Consider the following 16,429-nt stretch of genomic DNA (forward strand, 5'->3'; position numbering starts at 1 on the left):
ATTAAGGTGGATTTACTTGCTAACACGATTTTGTAATAAAACCACAGCCTCCTCTAAGGAGTCTCCTGCCAGATTAATGGACAGCCACACCAATGATCTCATTCAAAAGCCCATTCTTGAAAGCATATTATTTCAGTTGGGTGAGTTTAACACTACCTAGAGGATATCATCAAGCTGTCTGCATCATGCTCTTGCAATAAATTTCATCTTGGAAGTAAACAGTAAAGAGTAACAGTGTATACTGTCATTTTTTCCAGTAGTGATGTGGGCTTTTTCTAGAACATCCTCTTTGTATGTATTTTGTATTCAGTTTGACACTTAATTTCCTCTCGCACTTTTCTCGCCACCGGCTGGCATATCTGGTGCCATGAAAGTGATAGAGATTGAGATGTTGACAGCAGGAGGAGAACATACATCCTCTTCAGAAGTTTATAGAAGTCGCCTGCCAAGGGAAAATACCTAACAGCTGATTATGAAGTTGAGGCTTTCCCCAGTATTATGTTCAGTGTTGAGGGGGTGGGGGGTCTGAGTCAGCCTGGGTGGGTTAATGTTCATGGACCATGTGGAATTTGGCCCTTCGGCAGTAGGAAGTCCCTCTACTGCTGCTCTAAGGACCTTCTAGTTTTGTATGGAAAAACATGACCTGCTTCCTGAATCACTGGAGCTGCGTGTGTGTGTTAGCATTAACCTTGACAGTATTATCTTATGAGTATTAGATTCAGTGTTGTTTGTTTTGCCAAAACAACAAAAAAAAGTACATGACGTCATTTTCTCCAAGAATTATTGCTATACTACTTTTTTATATAAAATGTCACACATTTTACAGTTTATACAATGTTTTCTGTAAGTACTAATCTAAAGTAAAACTATGCGACCGGAAGTGTCAAAAGTCTCTTTATACCCCCAAAACTTTCTTTGAAACTCTTGGTTGGTTTGCTGGTTTGTAACGGCTGCTGACAAACGCTCTTGCAACACGTTTTTGTCGTTCTTGTGTCTTCATGAGTTGATAGTTTGTATGTGCATCTGTATGTGGATGGGGGGGGGGCGGTGACACGACACATTAACCAATATAAGAAGCATGTTTTAATTGTGTGTCATTTGAAAATGTTCACGACTGGAGCAAATACAATACGTACTGTAAGTACCTAACTATTTTTTCAATACCATACTTTTAAATATACTAAAATATACCAAACTGTACAATGCACTGAAGTTATCTTAACAAAAGCAGCTGTACACATATTTTCCCCCACAAAATGAGTTATGATTTAGATCAGGAAATATGTGATTAAATTGTTAACCAAGACTATGAATCATATCAATACTCGATTCTACGGGCACATTTCAGTCATTTCTCAATAGCACTGAGCTTTGTTACCCAATGCTAATCATGAAGGTGCTGAATCGAGTCTCATCAAGACAAAAAAAAAAAAACCTGACTACTGTGCTGAAGCAGGGATTTCTGGGAGTCAGACGATAAAAGATGATGTCGCTAGCAATAACAGAGTGGCAGGTCCCTGGGAGCTGCTGGCCACCCTAATGCCAAGCAGTTGACCGAACTTGAGATATGTTGAGATGACATAACATTGAGTCATCTGACAAAAGTTATGGAACACAGTGTGTTGTTATAATGTGACGTCCGTGAGTGAGGAAGCATCCCAAGTAAGGGAAAACATGACTCACATTGGCCATGTGAAGACTGTGTGTGTGTGTGTGTGTGTCTGTGTCTGTGTCTGTGTGTGTCTGTCTGTATGTGTCTACACTCAAAAACACGTAATTTACACAAAGTAACAAAGAAGTTACAGAAATGAAATAGCTCTATAATGAGATGTGTGATCTGATTGCTGGATGAAAAGCATGGCGTCGCTTGCTCACATGCTTGCTAATATTAGCGTGGTGGTGGCCCTTGGCAGTGGAGTGTCATGCACGAGAGCAAAACATCCTGACTGATCAAGTCCAGACAGATTAGTTGACAATAATTGTAGACCTCAGCTGGATTTACAGCTAGTGACCTATCTCTTTCTCTCTTATACTCCTACTCCTTTTCCACATATCTCACATATTTTTTGATTGCTTAGATATGAGTTCATTGAGGAGGAATGTTGCCATAAGTAATAATTCAATAGAATAAACATGGATTTATAAGGACAGCTCTCCTTAGGCCTGTGGAGGCAAAGTGTGGTAATAGGAGCGCTGAAATGTGGTGATCGCCATTTCATGTGCATTTCTCAGAAACCGCCACAGGTGGTTAGACAACATGTTTGTAATGCGGCGCTTTTGTGCCTGTATGTTTGTGATTTAGTTTAGAAGTTTAGTTATATGTAACACCACACACGGCATACCTTCAGCCCTTTTATGGATACAGGCAGTTTTGTAGCTTTCTGTCTGGCTCAGTGATATGTCACATGCCATACCGCTGAGTGCAAACAGTTCCATTTATATTCTGACCAGCGTTTCTTCATCTCCTTTAAGGGAGTTAATATCTTTTCTTTGTAATGGAAGACTGAACCATATGACAGTAAGCTGTTTTTTTACTGTAGCTGCAGCTGCATGTGTGTGCCTGTAAGTTCAAGTGATGAGAGCACATTGTTTGATTAGCTCTGTAGGAGGGTCACCTGTTGATTTCTCACAGAGCAGAAACCACAATGACAGCAAATAAGCCCTTCTTTGGTTTTGACAACAGGAATTCTAACCTGAAAAAAATGCATGTAAATATATAAACGACAAATATTGACATTTAAAAATGTAGGAGAAAAAAAAACTCTCAGCACCATGTCACCTAAAGCAGGCCTCTTCAAATTGTGTGCAGTGACTAACACACTTTGCTAAAGTCACTTTGCTTGTGAGTCATCCATTTGGTTGACAATATCAGCATGCACACAAACTTGTGTTCTGCGTGCTTCTCTAAACAGCATGCAGTGTGTATATGATACCTGAAAAGCTAAATACTCTTAGTCATTTGATAACAGGTAGTTGTCATTCTCCCTTCTTTTAAATATTGAATTTAGTATAGAGGCTGGTGCTACACTCACATTAATGTCTGTTTCATGTTAGTGTGCTCCAGTAAAAAGTTAAACAATTGCCTGCTTGCATTGAGCACAGAACCGCAAAGTCGGTGTGACTGCGCTTTATTTCCCCTTTCCCAGCACCACCCTTTACCCTCATTGACTCTTGTGCTACTATAAAAGCTGAGTTCCACCTGCGTTGGGTCTGTCATTTTATAGGATTTCCTTCTTTGGTCTCCTTATCAAAAGTTAATGTAACAACTTAAGCTGTGTATAGATTGAGAAGAGCAGAATTTATATTTAAGAGGGCTGGAACGCATTGTCAACTTGTTCAGAAGGGTTTTACAAATTGTTTAATAATTATAAAGTCACTTAATATTGCTGTTACAGACACATTTGTTCTCCTTCTTATACCAAAACACTATCAGATGTGCCTGGGTCGTGAGCAAGGTCAGATAACATGCACTGACCCATTCAAATCGACCTCAAATGCAAGTTTATCCTGCGTCCCTGTGTTGGTTTGAAAGAACTAGAACTCTGCTGTGATAAGAAAACATTTAAAGAGAACCTTTCGGAAATTGGCCTTAACTGTCCATTATGTATTCTCTGCTGAGGCTCTCCTTCTTCTATGTGCATTTTTCTCTTTTTTTCAGATGTCACTATGCAAGTGTGCGTACTTAATTATATGTCTTTACTTGTCGGACCTCAGTGAACATCAAAGTCTAGAAAGATATAGCCTATCATAAGTATATTTCTAAATACGGTTTTGTGTGACCAATCAGTTATGAATTCAGCAGGCCTTGTGGTTGGTGCCTGTGTAGCACTGAAGCAGCAGAGGTTGTAGTGTATAGAGCATACATTAGTCTTCATAAAATACTTTTTCCCTTGTTAGTCAACTGTATGGTCAGGATCCTGAAGCGTGTAAGAGTTGACATATTATAGCAACAGTAGTACACCTAGTACCTATTGTTTGTTTGTTTGTTTTTACTGATTGTGACCGGGGCATTAAACTGGAAATATTGGCTGTCCAACAGCTGCGCCAGAGTACAACCAGATTTCCATACATTTTGCCATGATTATTCATTGCTCCTAGGGGCTGGACCCTATTGTTTTTGGGGACTGTCAGACCACCACCATCAGCCCAAAACTCATACAAATCTAAATCCAATGTGTAGATTTCCATGATACACACTGAGCACATTCTTGCTTCTCAGAGGATGAACCATTGAAATGTAGGCTCTCTGTAGGCTTATTCTCTTGTGCCACCATCAGACAAAAATTACTTCTTTTGCAAGATATTCTATAATATAATGGGAAGGCTTGTGTGCAATGTGCTGAGTACATTCATGCTTCCAAGGAGATAAACCTTTTTGATTGTAATGACCCCATTGCATTTCCTCTAGTAACACCTAGTAACACCCCCAGGACAAGTTTTACAGTCTTTTCACCCACAATTTCTAAGCATCTTAGAATATTTAGATTCTAATTAGATATAAGTAAATGTCTTATCGGTATATTGTTTGTGCCATTCAACATTTTCCTATTGTGGGATGTGATAAACATTGCAGCACCAAAGGCCACTAGTGGGGCTTTATGTTTTTATGCTTGCATAAATACATGAATAAATACAATCCTGTTGCTGAGGTAATTTACTTGAAGCTGGCAAAATGCCATACAGCACACCATAGGAATGTCCATGCAAAAGGGAGGTTGGGATCTGTAAAGACACTCCCAACCATCTGGGAAAGCTCAAGAGACTAGCAGGTCATCCCTTACGCTCCAAGCTAATGAGAAACTAATGACTATCCAGGGAGGGAGACTGCTCTTAATCAGCAATAGCTTAAAGTCTCCCTTTTCTGGGATTTGGGGTGTTATTTTGTGTCTCTGGTGCTTCCACACGCATACAAACTTGAAAGAAAAAAACATCCATACTGTTTTGAGTGAGATACGGGTTTCTGAATGTGTCCTGCCAGTCTCTGGGTGAGCTGTTCAAAATCTGCACAGCTTTCTACGTAACTAGCCGAGACGAGGGGCCTAGGGGGCTAACCGTTAGCACTAGCATGCTAGCTCGTTCTCAATGGCAAAACACTGCTACAACACACACACAAATTCACTCTAATCTACAAAATAAATTGTATAGAACTACTTACATGTCTCTGTTCTGCAGGTATTCCACGCAAAGTTGGAAGTGCGTCCTCATTTAGAAGACGTCTCCCAGATAATCCTGCCTTGTACAGGCCGAAGTTGGAGAAACAGCTAGCTAGCTCATGTAATCCTTACCTAGCTACTGCGCATGTGCGACTGACAATAAAGATGTTACAGAAGTTGAGAGGTCTCGCTCTGTAGCTAAAACAGAGACTTGAACACAGTGTGAAAAGAGGAGCTGCAGCAATGTGCAGTACAACACAAATATGGTGCTTTTTGAAAATTAAACCATGTAAACCTATTCTGATACAATCTCAAATTACAATTATGAACCTGAAAATTAGCATAATATGGCCATTTTAACATACAATAGACATAAATACAACATGAGGCACAACTGGATTATTGTATATTTTTGAGGCTGATTCTATTCTGATGATATACTGTTGTACCACTGTTTATAGTCAGTCTAGTAGTAGAGACAATCCATTGTCAATAAGAAGAACTATTAGTGGTAGATTTTCTGATACACAAATACTTCATTACCATTTCACCTTCCCTTTATGTCCAATTCTTGTGTGACATTCAATGGCCTTTACCTGTTTACACATTAACTTAAAGTGGCTTGTACACACACACACACACACACACACACACCAATACTTATACCTGAAAAAAAAAAAATCGCTCACCTTCTTTTGTCAGTGTGCTTCCTCATTCTGAATATGTCTCTTGTCATATCTGTTTGTAGTTCTCTGTTTTTCTTTTCCAAAATAAGCCTTATCACTCAAGAATTACGTTACACTAGTGCAGTGCTCGTTCAAAACGTGCCTATTTGGAACAGGCCGATTGCTTGGCCTCTGGTATTGCTGCTTATAGCTTTCTCCAGAACCATTTTACCCCGAAATAACTTACAGAAAGACCCCATAGCAACTCAACTGTATACTACTGACTTACTGTGTACTTCTATTTCAGAGGAAAACATTGTACTACTACATTTTCCTGACAGAGAAATGTTACTGGTTACATTGCAAATTCTGAATTTACTTATACAATATCACAATTAAAATATTATTCATTATTGTTCATTAAACTATCCAGCATTAAATTAGAGTTAAAAGCTCCACCTTGAACAGACGTTAGGTAACTTTAAGTTTATTGTGCGAATGCGTCTCTTTCACTTTAAACGTACAATATGTAACTTTCTGCCGCTAGGGGTCTCTCAACCAAAACAATGGATTGTAAACACAGACTTTTCATGACGTTGGGAAGTTGCGTGGAATTATGGGAGTTGTAGTTTTTATTGTTAAACACCATCGCTGGTTAGAATGCATTCAAGTTTATTCACGTTACGTTTAGTAACGTCTATTCATGTCATTCTAATAAAACCAACATAATTACGTTTTTCTTGATTCAGTCTGTATTGGTAGCTAGTGAGCCAGCAAGCTAACATTTAGCCAGCAGCTAAAACCACACTTATCACAATATATTTCACATGTCAATTTCACCTTTTGGATGGTTTCAACACCGGGCGGATGGGGTTTGTTGTAACGGTAGCTAGCTACTCAACGAGGCTGAGAGACGGGTGTGGTTGGGGATTGCCGGGGGAATCCCCAGGACGGCGAGGACGTTGGGTGGCCGTTGTGCAGCAGCAGAACATCTCCAAGCTGCCTGGAATGATCTTCCCCTTCACTTTTCTGTAATCTTAACCATTCATTTTGGTGCTTAACCCACCTTTTGTCGGGTTGATTTAGCTAACTGTAAAGACAGCGAAACGCGAAGGGGGGGAGAAATTTGGCAAGGAGGAGATTTTCGGCACGAACACCGTTAGCGCTAACGGAGATGTAGCAAACATTATGGATGGCCGCTGTTGTGACTGTTTCCCGACGCTTCATTAAACTGCCGTCAGCGTCGTTAGCACCCAGCACTGGAGTTAAGTGTTGGCTGGGTACGGATTGCTGTAATGGTAGTGGGTGGCTGGCTGCTAGCTGGCTGGGGGCTAACGGTAACTAGCTATTGCTACATGTCCCGGGGCTGTTGTCAGCTCTCATCCCGAATGAAGTCTCTTTTTCGCCGGGAGGTGAGGCAGACAGACGGAGTGTGCTAGCTGGCTAAATTAGCATTAGAATAGTCGTCTATGTATAGGCTAACGTTACTGGTGAACTCATTCGTGGGTTAGCCCAGTGCTGCTTTTATCCGTGGTCAAAACAATCATACTACTAATAACTTTATGAGCGTGTTGAACGATGTTGTAATCCTATAATGTTATCCACCAAGCATTAGCAATAACTTTAGCTACTTGTCAACCAGCACATTGTAGTAACGATCGATATTGATATGTATCAATAAATAAGATCTTTACTGTGTTGCAAAGTGGCATGTAATTAATCACAAAATGATGCCTTGTGGCAGAAAAGCAGTATTACGGTTACAAGTATTTTTTTCTGTGACATTGTACTCTCGAACATATGATCTGGGTGCCAGTGTTTTGACGGAAGTTACGAGTAATTAGAGGGTGAAAGGTTATATGACGCCACTGACAGGAGACTAAAGGAAACGTCCTGTGTCAGAAATCAAATAACCGATTTCTCTGGGTTTGACATTTGATGGAAACATTTGGGATAGTGTAAGTACACAACTCCAAAAAATATATAACATAGGTATGGTCGTTTTTAGACATTTTAATGCAGAAATGTTACATATTGTACCTTTAAGTAAACATTTAAATGCAGGACATGTACTGTGGGGTATTATTAGTCTTACTTAAGAAAAAAAGTCTACTTCTAGGCCTACTTTTTCTTCCACTGCCAATACCAATATTCCCACTTCGAGAAAGGGTGAAAAGAAAAGGTCAGAAACGCACTTGGCACTTAGTATTCATTGCTAAAAAGGTGTATTAGTCACTTGCTTTTACATAACCACAGCAATTATAAAGGTATTTTGGCAGTGGTAACATTATCAGTCGGTGATCCCTCAGTCGACTGAGATTCTTCAAGTCGAGCAGTGTTTTTTTATTGTTGTTCTCATTCAGTGTACAGCTACCTCTGGGGACCTAAATTTGTCCAGAGTGAGCACTCCAGAGCAAGCGCTGGACTTAATGCTTGCTGCGCCCTCTCTCCTGGCGAGAAGAGACAGCTGTCTAGTCTACCGGGGTAGACTGTCCTCTGCAGCCAGGACCGGTGCATGCACTCTAGGCGAAACACAATTGTGCCGCTCCTCTATTTGCAACGTAGGCTACAATACACCAACAATCACCAAGCAGCCAATATAAGCAAAAAACAGTAACAAAACAAACGGCAATATATACACACATTGCACAAATGGACAGGTGCAACACACAAAATGTCTGCAATTATTTAAGTAGGCTGTCACATGACGCATATGCGTATCTGAATGACAACAATGTCACCAACAGGTCTGCAGCATAAATCCAATAGGTTCCAAACCTCTTTATAGCAGAGTCATGACAGCACAGCAATTTTCTAAATATTCAAATTTCAACTCATCTAAATAGCAACTGTATTAATATTGCAAATCTTTAACCTATATAAACAAAACCTTGTGCGTAAAACACACATACACACAAGTGCACAGCAAGGTGCATTTCATCAGCAGGTTCACAACTTAAAACCACTAGAGAAAAAAAAGCTTATCTTACTTTTTTTTCTGTTGCATCATCCCTGGGGAAATCAATTCCTTTGACCTGATATGGTCCTCACTCTGTCAAAATGTCTATTAGTTCTTGCGTTATTGTTGTTGGCTATTTGCTGGGATCTTTCATATCCTCCTCACCTCGTCCGTGTACAGGTAGTCATGAAGCATGGGCCCCATCTCAGTAACCATGCTTTGTGGGTCTGACCTTCCGTGTCATCACCATTCATATCTATAGACTGTGGGAAACACTGTCATGCTCGCCTTTATTCACACAAAAGTATCTTGAACGATAGTACACAGTGGCCTCCATGTTTACTTCTGTACGTCAGCGTGCTGCATGTAATGTATTTGTTATTGTTCTTGGACGGACGGACCGATCGACCGACTGCCAGAGTTACAGAGACTCCTTCCTTTTATAGATGTATTACTGTACACAATATTTTTTTGTTCAGTAAAAGAAGAACTTTATCCATGACTTGGGACTGTACCATGTTAGCTATCTGGCAGGACAGGACATAATGACGCCCTCCTCAAGTCAAGAGAAATGCCACTGATTTTTAGAATTTATCCATCCAGCTCAACTACTCGCTGACTCAGATGCAAGCTTGAATGCAACAGTAAAAGTAGCTCCATGTGAGGACTGTTACAGATAAGCTTAAGTGAGCTATTATCCTTTGTAAAGCTTGTATCAAAAGAATATGTCTTTTAGGGTGATACGATAGAAATGACATTGTAAGCTCTATGGTGTCTGTGAGGAGATGCTCTCTAAAGTAGTTCAAGTTAACCTTTTCTTTTTTTATTTCTTTATATTCTTTTTTGGGCTTTTTGGCCTTTATTAAATTGGATAGCTATTGACAGGAAAGGGGGGAGAAAGAGGGAAGATGACATGCAGCAAAGGGCCGCAGGTCTGACTCGAACCTAGGCTACTGTGGTAAGGACTGAGCCTTTACATGAACCTTAAGCATCTTGTGTTTTTAGGTCTGTGTTTACTTTGTTTTGCACAATTGGTGAAATTTCTGTAAAATATCTTTACATTTTTTTCCTGTGGGACAATTCTCTGTTTTGAATGGGTGTGTGGGTACACTGTGAAATAGTCAGCAAATACCATATAATCTGAATTTCAAGGAAGGTAGGACTCAAACTTCAAGAAAACTGAAGTCTGATTAAACATCTGCATTGGAAAATTGGAAGATGTCAGACCTACAGGTACTATACATACAGACTATTACTCATGGGTTGATTGAATAAAGTACTTCCTGTGCCAAAAAATAGATGTATTTGTATATAAGCTGGTTTTGATGCTGCAGAGAATAACACAATAATCAACATTTAATTAAAATGTTGCCAGTTTTAGACTATTTTATTTAGGATAGGTTCTTGTTAGGCTGCTTGTATTCAGACTACATTTCACATTTGAGAACTTGAATATTGTCCTCATATTGACCTAATATTGTTTTCACAACCTTTTCCTTGCCTATACCGCTGTAGCTTACATCATTAGCGAGAATCACAGGAATCTACATGAACTCTGAATGACGGTGATTTGAAATCAGCTGATGTTGGCAGGCAGTCATGCCCAGCCTCCATGAACTTGATTTTAATTGATATTTGCTAGAAAATACTGTCAAAGAAGAAAAATAAGATGGTAGTATGTTTCAATATTGACAAAGTTGTTTGATAGGAGAAGCTTTCTGCTTCGTCCCCTCAGTCTTTACAGAGTTTACCTCAAAGCTATGTTTCCTCTGTATACATTTATGTTGTTTACATAGAAAACACTGGGGGACCGGACCATACAGACCCTTCAGGTAGCCCCATGGATGCACGCTATAGGCGGAGTGAGTCACCACCAGCAGAGACAGTCAGTCAGACGAGGACCATAAACGCTTGTTGAGCCTTTCTACTTAATCATTTATATACAGTACCCAGGAGCAAGGCAATTCATGCCCATGTTGTCCCACTGTCTTTATCATTTATTTTAACAAATAAACATATTTTTCTTCAAAAAGTCAATAGGCTACTTCCGTACTGTCGTGACTCATGAATCCTTTCCTTTTGTTAAAAGCTGAATGATTCAGTTGCTGTTTTCTAGAAACAACGTTCTCTCTTATGAACCAGATCTCGACAGATTTGCAAATGCTGCTTTTCAATATTATATATAATATTACATAAATGTAAAAAGCCATCATATGCTAAATATGGCTTGCGACTAAATTGTGTTTGAGGTTAAATTGCATGCATTTTGACATACAAAACAACATTTTAATGATAGCATTGTGAGTCATACAGCAATTGTTTATGCATACTTTGAACTTGCAACATTTCCCTCTGATAGGTAAAACAAAAATCCTATATTCACCTGCAATATCCCCCTCTTGTTTTCCGGTCACTGCCCCTCAGATAGTCAGACAGACAGGGAGGGCAGCGGGTTTCTCTGTGTTGTTTTTTGGCTATTGTTCTGTATTCACACATCTGTCTGTTTCAGAATAACTGGCCACAGTATCAGGTCTCACATCTCAGAGTCATATAACAACAACTCCGGCTATGGGAAACAGACATGCTGCTTATTTTAGCAACCCACTTCCACCACCTTCTAACATTTAAGCATTCCAAATTTATGTACACATTTTTATGTCAGCATACTACTGATGCTAGTGTTGCTTTTATATATAGTTTCTTATTTAGTGTGTCCCTTTTTGAACATTGTCTACGCTGTTATGTAAAGTAGTCCGCCTTCTGTAGTGTGCCACATGTAGAGGAGACAATTTTCATGCAGCTTTAGTTGATAGAACACTATGAATGGTTCTTTTTATACATCTGTGCATGTCGCTGATGCCAGGCCCTGAGCTGCCTGCCAGGCAGCTGGTGGACATTTGGCATGTCTCATGCAGACACCGTCCAGAGGCCTGTGGGGCACCTGCTGTCCATCAGGGGGAGGTGAGGCATGGAATGAGACAACCCCTTAACAGGTGACAGTACAGCATGACTCGCTGTCCAAATTTTCTGATGGCAATGGCCAAGTGTGACTTGTGTGTCCACTCTGTCTCTATCCCACTGATAAGAGATCATAATCAGAAAAGCTGTTCAGTAGGCACCAGGTACATGATTAGATACATTTAGGAATATCTGAGTTTGGTTGAGTCAGTGGCACAGCTGTTGTGTGACTGTTATACAGATCTAACACATGCAGCAAATGTGAAACTGTGTTTCAGCACCAGTTGGTGTCGGCAAGCCCGATGCAGTCTTTTAAATTGGCACACGCCAATGCAAACCAAGTCAACAGCTGCCATAAAAAGTGTTTGGTATGTTGAACCAAAACATTGCCCACTTACAGCCAGGCCTCTCTAGATGCTAGTTAAAACATATAGAGCTCAGGCCACTGAAAACACAATAGACATTCACCTTAAAAATATACTGGCCAAGTTACACTCTACTAGTCAGGTGTTAGGCCACCATAAGCCTCCAGAGCAGCTTCACTTCCATTGGGTTGAGATCTGGTGAGTTTGAGGGCCGTAGCATCCATTCACATAACTTGTATACTCATCAAACTGTTTATTGACCCATCCTGCCCTGCATCTGCATTTGTTTCTTTTAAATTTTTCACCCATCTGTATTTGCATTCTTACAAGAATTTGTAATTGTGACATAGACAATTGTTGATTTAGATAATTTTCTATACCCAATACCATTATTATTTTTTGATGGTGGTGACTGGGTAGGCAGGGAGAAACCATCAGAGAGATTTGTCCATTTAGTGTTATTTAGGAGGAGTTGCCTGCTCCAGTAATAACATTTCTGCTGCCTGTGTTGTAAGACTGCTGGCCTGAAAGCACACAGCAGTAATGCTGCTGTGTATCTGACATGATGCCAGTGAATGGCCCCATTTCCTTTGACATATCACCCTATGCTAAGAGTTATAGTATGCAGCAGAGTACACTGGTGCAGAAATACACACTCAGCAGTTGTACCAGAGGGGAGATGGTGGAGAAGATGAATTAATTTTATGCAGGTGCTGTACAGTTCAATCTTTTCCGAGGTATTTGGGAGAGAAATTATAATTTTAAAGAAGGTATTAGAAGAAAAGTATTTGCTGTGGTGTAATATGTCAATTATGGGTATTTGGTTAATTATGGGTTATTAAACGTCTATAATCTTAATGGGTAAACCAACTCTTTGGATCCTCTGAGTGTTCTTCATTTTCAGTGCCGACCAGCATCCCATTATTCGGTGGGTCATACGGTTTCCTTAAAACCACAGACTACAGACTGTGAGCCACACTCCGGTGAGTGACTTTGTATGGGGCTTTTGAAAGTCACACAGTAGTTTCTCTGTCCACACTGCCACTGCAGTAGCTGGTGTCCTCTCACTGAGCCGTCACAGTGAAGCTTTGTTGATGTGATTATCTGCAGTACTACTTCTGCGCCAAGACAAGCAGATGAAGAATAATAAAGCTGAGAATGAACCAAAAACAAATGGAAACAATATACTGTCTGAGACAATGGGTCACAACAAGGCTTGAGAGTCTCAGTATATAATGATATACTTTATGTTTTAAAAGTCACCAAGACAATGAGCTTTCTGGGTCGACTCTAGGAGCTGCAGGTTTTTTTATTTTTTATTTTTTACTGTATCTGGTTTGTATTATAATACTCACTCCCCAACTACAGGAACTTCACTGCTACATTACTCACTGTTCTGTCAGCGCCTTTGCTTCATTTATCCTTAACATCTATTCCACCTAATTTGTGGCGTTTTTGATACAGCGTCACATGGCCCAAGGTTTTCCCACTTCCACAAAAGCAGGCATTGATGAGGATTCACCAGAGCAAATGCAGTCAGGGGGGAATCACCATGTCTTTTTAGAGAGTAACTCTTATCAAAATATGTCTTTATTTTCTGTCTCTCCCAGCAAAACAAGGAAGGGCCGTAGAGAAAACGGCATTGATAACCCATCAATGGCTGGGCTTAGGGTAGGCTTAATGCAGGGAAGGGGAACATTAGTGATGATGTCACATGATCCGCTAGAACAATAAGGGCAGCTCACACAGTTCCCCGTCTTTGTTTTGTTCTGCTTAATCAGTTTGTGGGCTTCTAAAGTATTTACACAGGTCTCCACTTATAATCCAACAAAGCGTACTTATGAAACGGAGATAAAGAAATAGTTTGTAGTGTGACTATAGAGCAAACAGTCCAGACTTTGAGTCCAGTGATCGGGTGGAAAAAGGCCTTTAAATGGCACCTCTTTGATTCTGCGCCTTTGAGCAGGTTCAAAAGTGTTCAGAGTCCAGCACACATTGATATTTAGCAGGGTGATTGAAGTCTTAATGCCATAGAGGTTAGAGGAGAGCAGGGGGTTGACTGGTGGGACATTTATCCCCTGCTTTATTCTCTGCATGAGTGCTATCCCAACTCTACAGCCATTCACATACTGTATGTGGGTATGTAGGTTTTTATTGTGAAACACCAGTATGTCCAGCATAGTTGTAATAAAGCCAAGTATCATTTTAGTTGTTTGATTAATGGCAACTTAAATGAAAATGCAAATGCTGTTTTATAAATATTTATAAATATAAATAGTTTGGGCAATATCTGTTACAATCACATTTCACGCTGCAGCCTAAAAAGGGACAGTTCACCCCAAAATCAAAAATCCATATTTTGTGTGACAGCGTGAGATGTAAATATTAATGGCGTCCTCCTCAGTTGAGCTGTAGCGTTAGCTAGCTCAGGTGAGCTAGCAGTGTCGGTTAGCTGCAGCTACAGCTCAGCCGAGGAGGACGAGCCTGTCGTCCATGAGTATGCTTCCTTCTGCACGGTGATTCGGTTGGTGGGTGCAGTGTGGTAGAAAGAAAATAGTTCCTACATGAAACTGCTCACAACCATGTCTGTAGATTTTCTTGATTCATGATTTTCTGGAAAAAGAGAGTATTCTTTTTGCGCTTTGAGCATCACAAGCCAAGTGCCATCTAGTCCCATTATATTCAAGAGGGGACAGACATCTCTACGGCCGATATCTCCAACACTGGGCAACTCACGACAAAGCACTCTAGATTGTGAAAAATATGTATTTTTGATTTTGGGGGTGAATGTTCCTTTAACCACAGGGATCGGGGAATATGGCAACGGGTGCACAAGTGAGACAATCAGACAGGTTGTAAACCAGTTTAACCCAAATACAAACCCCTTAATGTCTGGATGTGAACATAAATGGTAAACACAGCAGAAATAACCCTAACCCTATCTGTAATGATTATGATTAATAATTTCAACAAAAAATGTGAGGATTTGCTGGTTGTCTTTGTTATTTCAATTCAATTCAATTTTATTTATAGTATCAAATCATAACAAGAGTTATCTCGAGACACTTTACAGATAGAGTAGGTCTAGACCAAACTCTGTAGTTTACGAAGCCCCAACTATTACAGTGGTTGCCTCAAGAGCAAGCATTAGCAGTAGCTATTGCGACAGTGGCAAGGAAAAACTCCCTTTTTTGTTAGGAAGAAACCTCGGACAGACCCAGACTCTTGGTAGGCGGTGTCTGACGGCACCAGTTGGGGGAGTGGTGAATGGTGGCAATAATACTCATAATAAAGATAGTGAAACAGTGATCACAATGGTAGTCGTAGTAGTTCATGTCATAGTAGGGTACAGCAGGGCGTTACGGGGTGTAGTGTGGCACAGCAGCCTGGGTGGATGCGGTTGGACGCGGCAGGACACAGTCGGACACTGCGGGGAATCGCAGAGCGTAGCAGGGTGTAGTAAGTCCATAGCGTCAGCTGCACCCAGGACCCCGGTGTAGGTGCCACCCAATTCCAAGGCGATGTTCTGGGTGAAGAAGAAGCAAAGGGACTCCGGGGAGAAAACTCCCCAGAGCTAGGTTAGTAACAGGCATTTCTGGGACTAAGATGCACACAAAAGGAGACAAGTGAAAAGAGAGAAGAGGGAGCGGCTCATTGTGTCCTTGGAAGGAGCTTCCCACAGCAGTCTAGAGTTATAATAGCATAACTATGAGAGGCAGGCTAAATGTTGTGATAGTAAACTGAATATCTGGTTGGATAAAACAAGGAATTTGAATACACCACCTTGGGCTCTGGGAAATTATAATGAGCATTTGTCATTAGTTCTTGATATTGATATTTTATGATTCTATGATATTTTAGGTACAATTAGTAGATTCATTGGGAAATTATTTGTCAGATTAATCGATAATGAATATAATCATGTAGTTGCAGCCCTAACATTTACAATGGACAGTTTAGGCAATAGTTTTAACTTTCACTTTTTTTTACTTTTAAATATCTGTCAAAACTGGGGGATTTGCTCACACCCTGTTTGATCATCTCATCACTTGACTCCTTCATCATTCAGTTGATGTAGCTGTGCCCCCATATCTCAGCAATGAAGTGACTGAGCAGTGGTATGCATGACCAGGACCACAAAAACATTATGCACAAAGGAAAAAGCTGAGACCTGAGGAAGACATTTGTGGTTGAAAAGTTGTCAAGCCAATGTATAAGTACATAATTGGTTTTGTTTATGCAGTTATTGTTACCCAGCAGCACCTGAAAAAAAGTATGGATGTGCATGTGCCTCCTGATTGCCCAAAAGTCCAGAGATAACAGAATTGG

At 40.3% G+C, this 16,429-nt stretch overlaps 1 protein-coding gene and 1 long non-coding RNA gene across 2 annotated transcripts in view; both read left to right on the forward strand.

Annotated features, from left to right (window-relative positions):
- rras2 (RAS related 2) overlaps window positions 1–16,429 on the forward strand; it is a 35,529-nt gene that overhangs the window by 1,904 nt on the left and 17,196 nt on the right. The gene's annotated exons all lie outside the window — the stretch shown is intronic.
- LOC118494718 lies at window positions 3,032–14,822 on the forward strand. The gene is made up of 3 exons (XR_004896882.1): window positions 3,032–3,042; window positions 6,732–6,737; window positions 14,578–14,822. It is a non-coding gene; the product is annotated as an uncharacterized LOC118494718 (long non-coding RNA).

The sequence above is a fragment of the Sander lucioperca genome, chromosome 3, assembly GCF_008315115.2.
Source record: "Sander lucioperca isolate FBNREF2018 chromosome 3, SLUC_FBN_1.2, whole genome shotgun sequence".
Lineage (NCBI taxonomy): Eukaryota > Metazoa > Chordata > Actinopteri > Perciformes > Percidae > Sander > Sander lucioperca.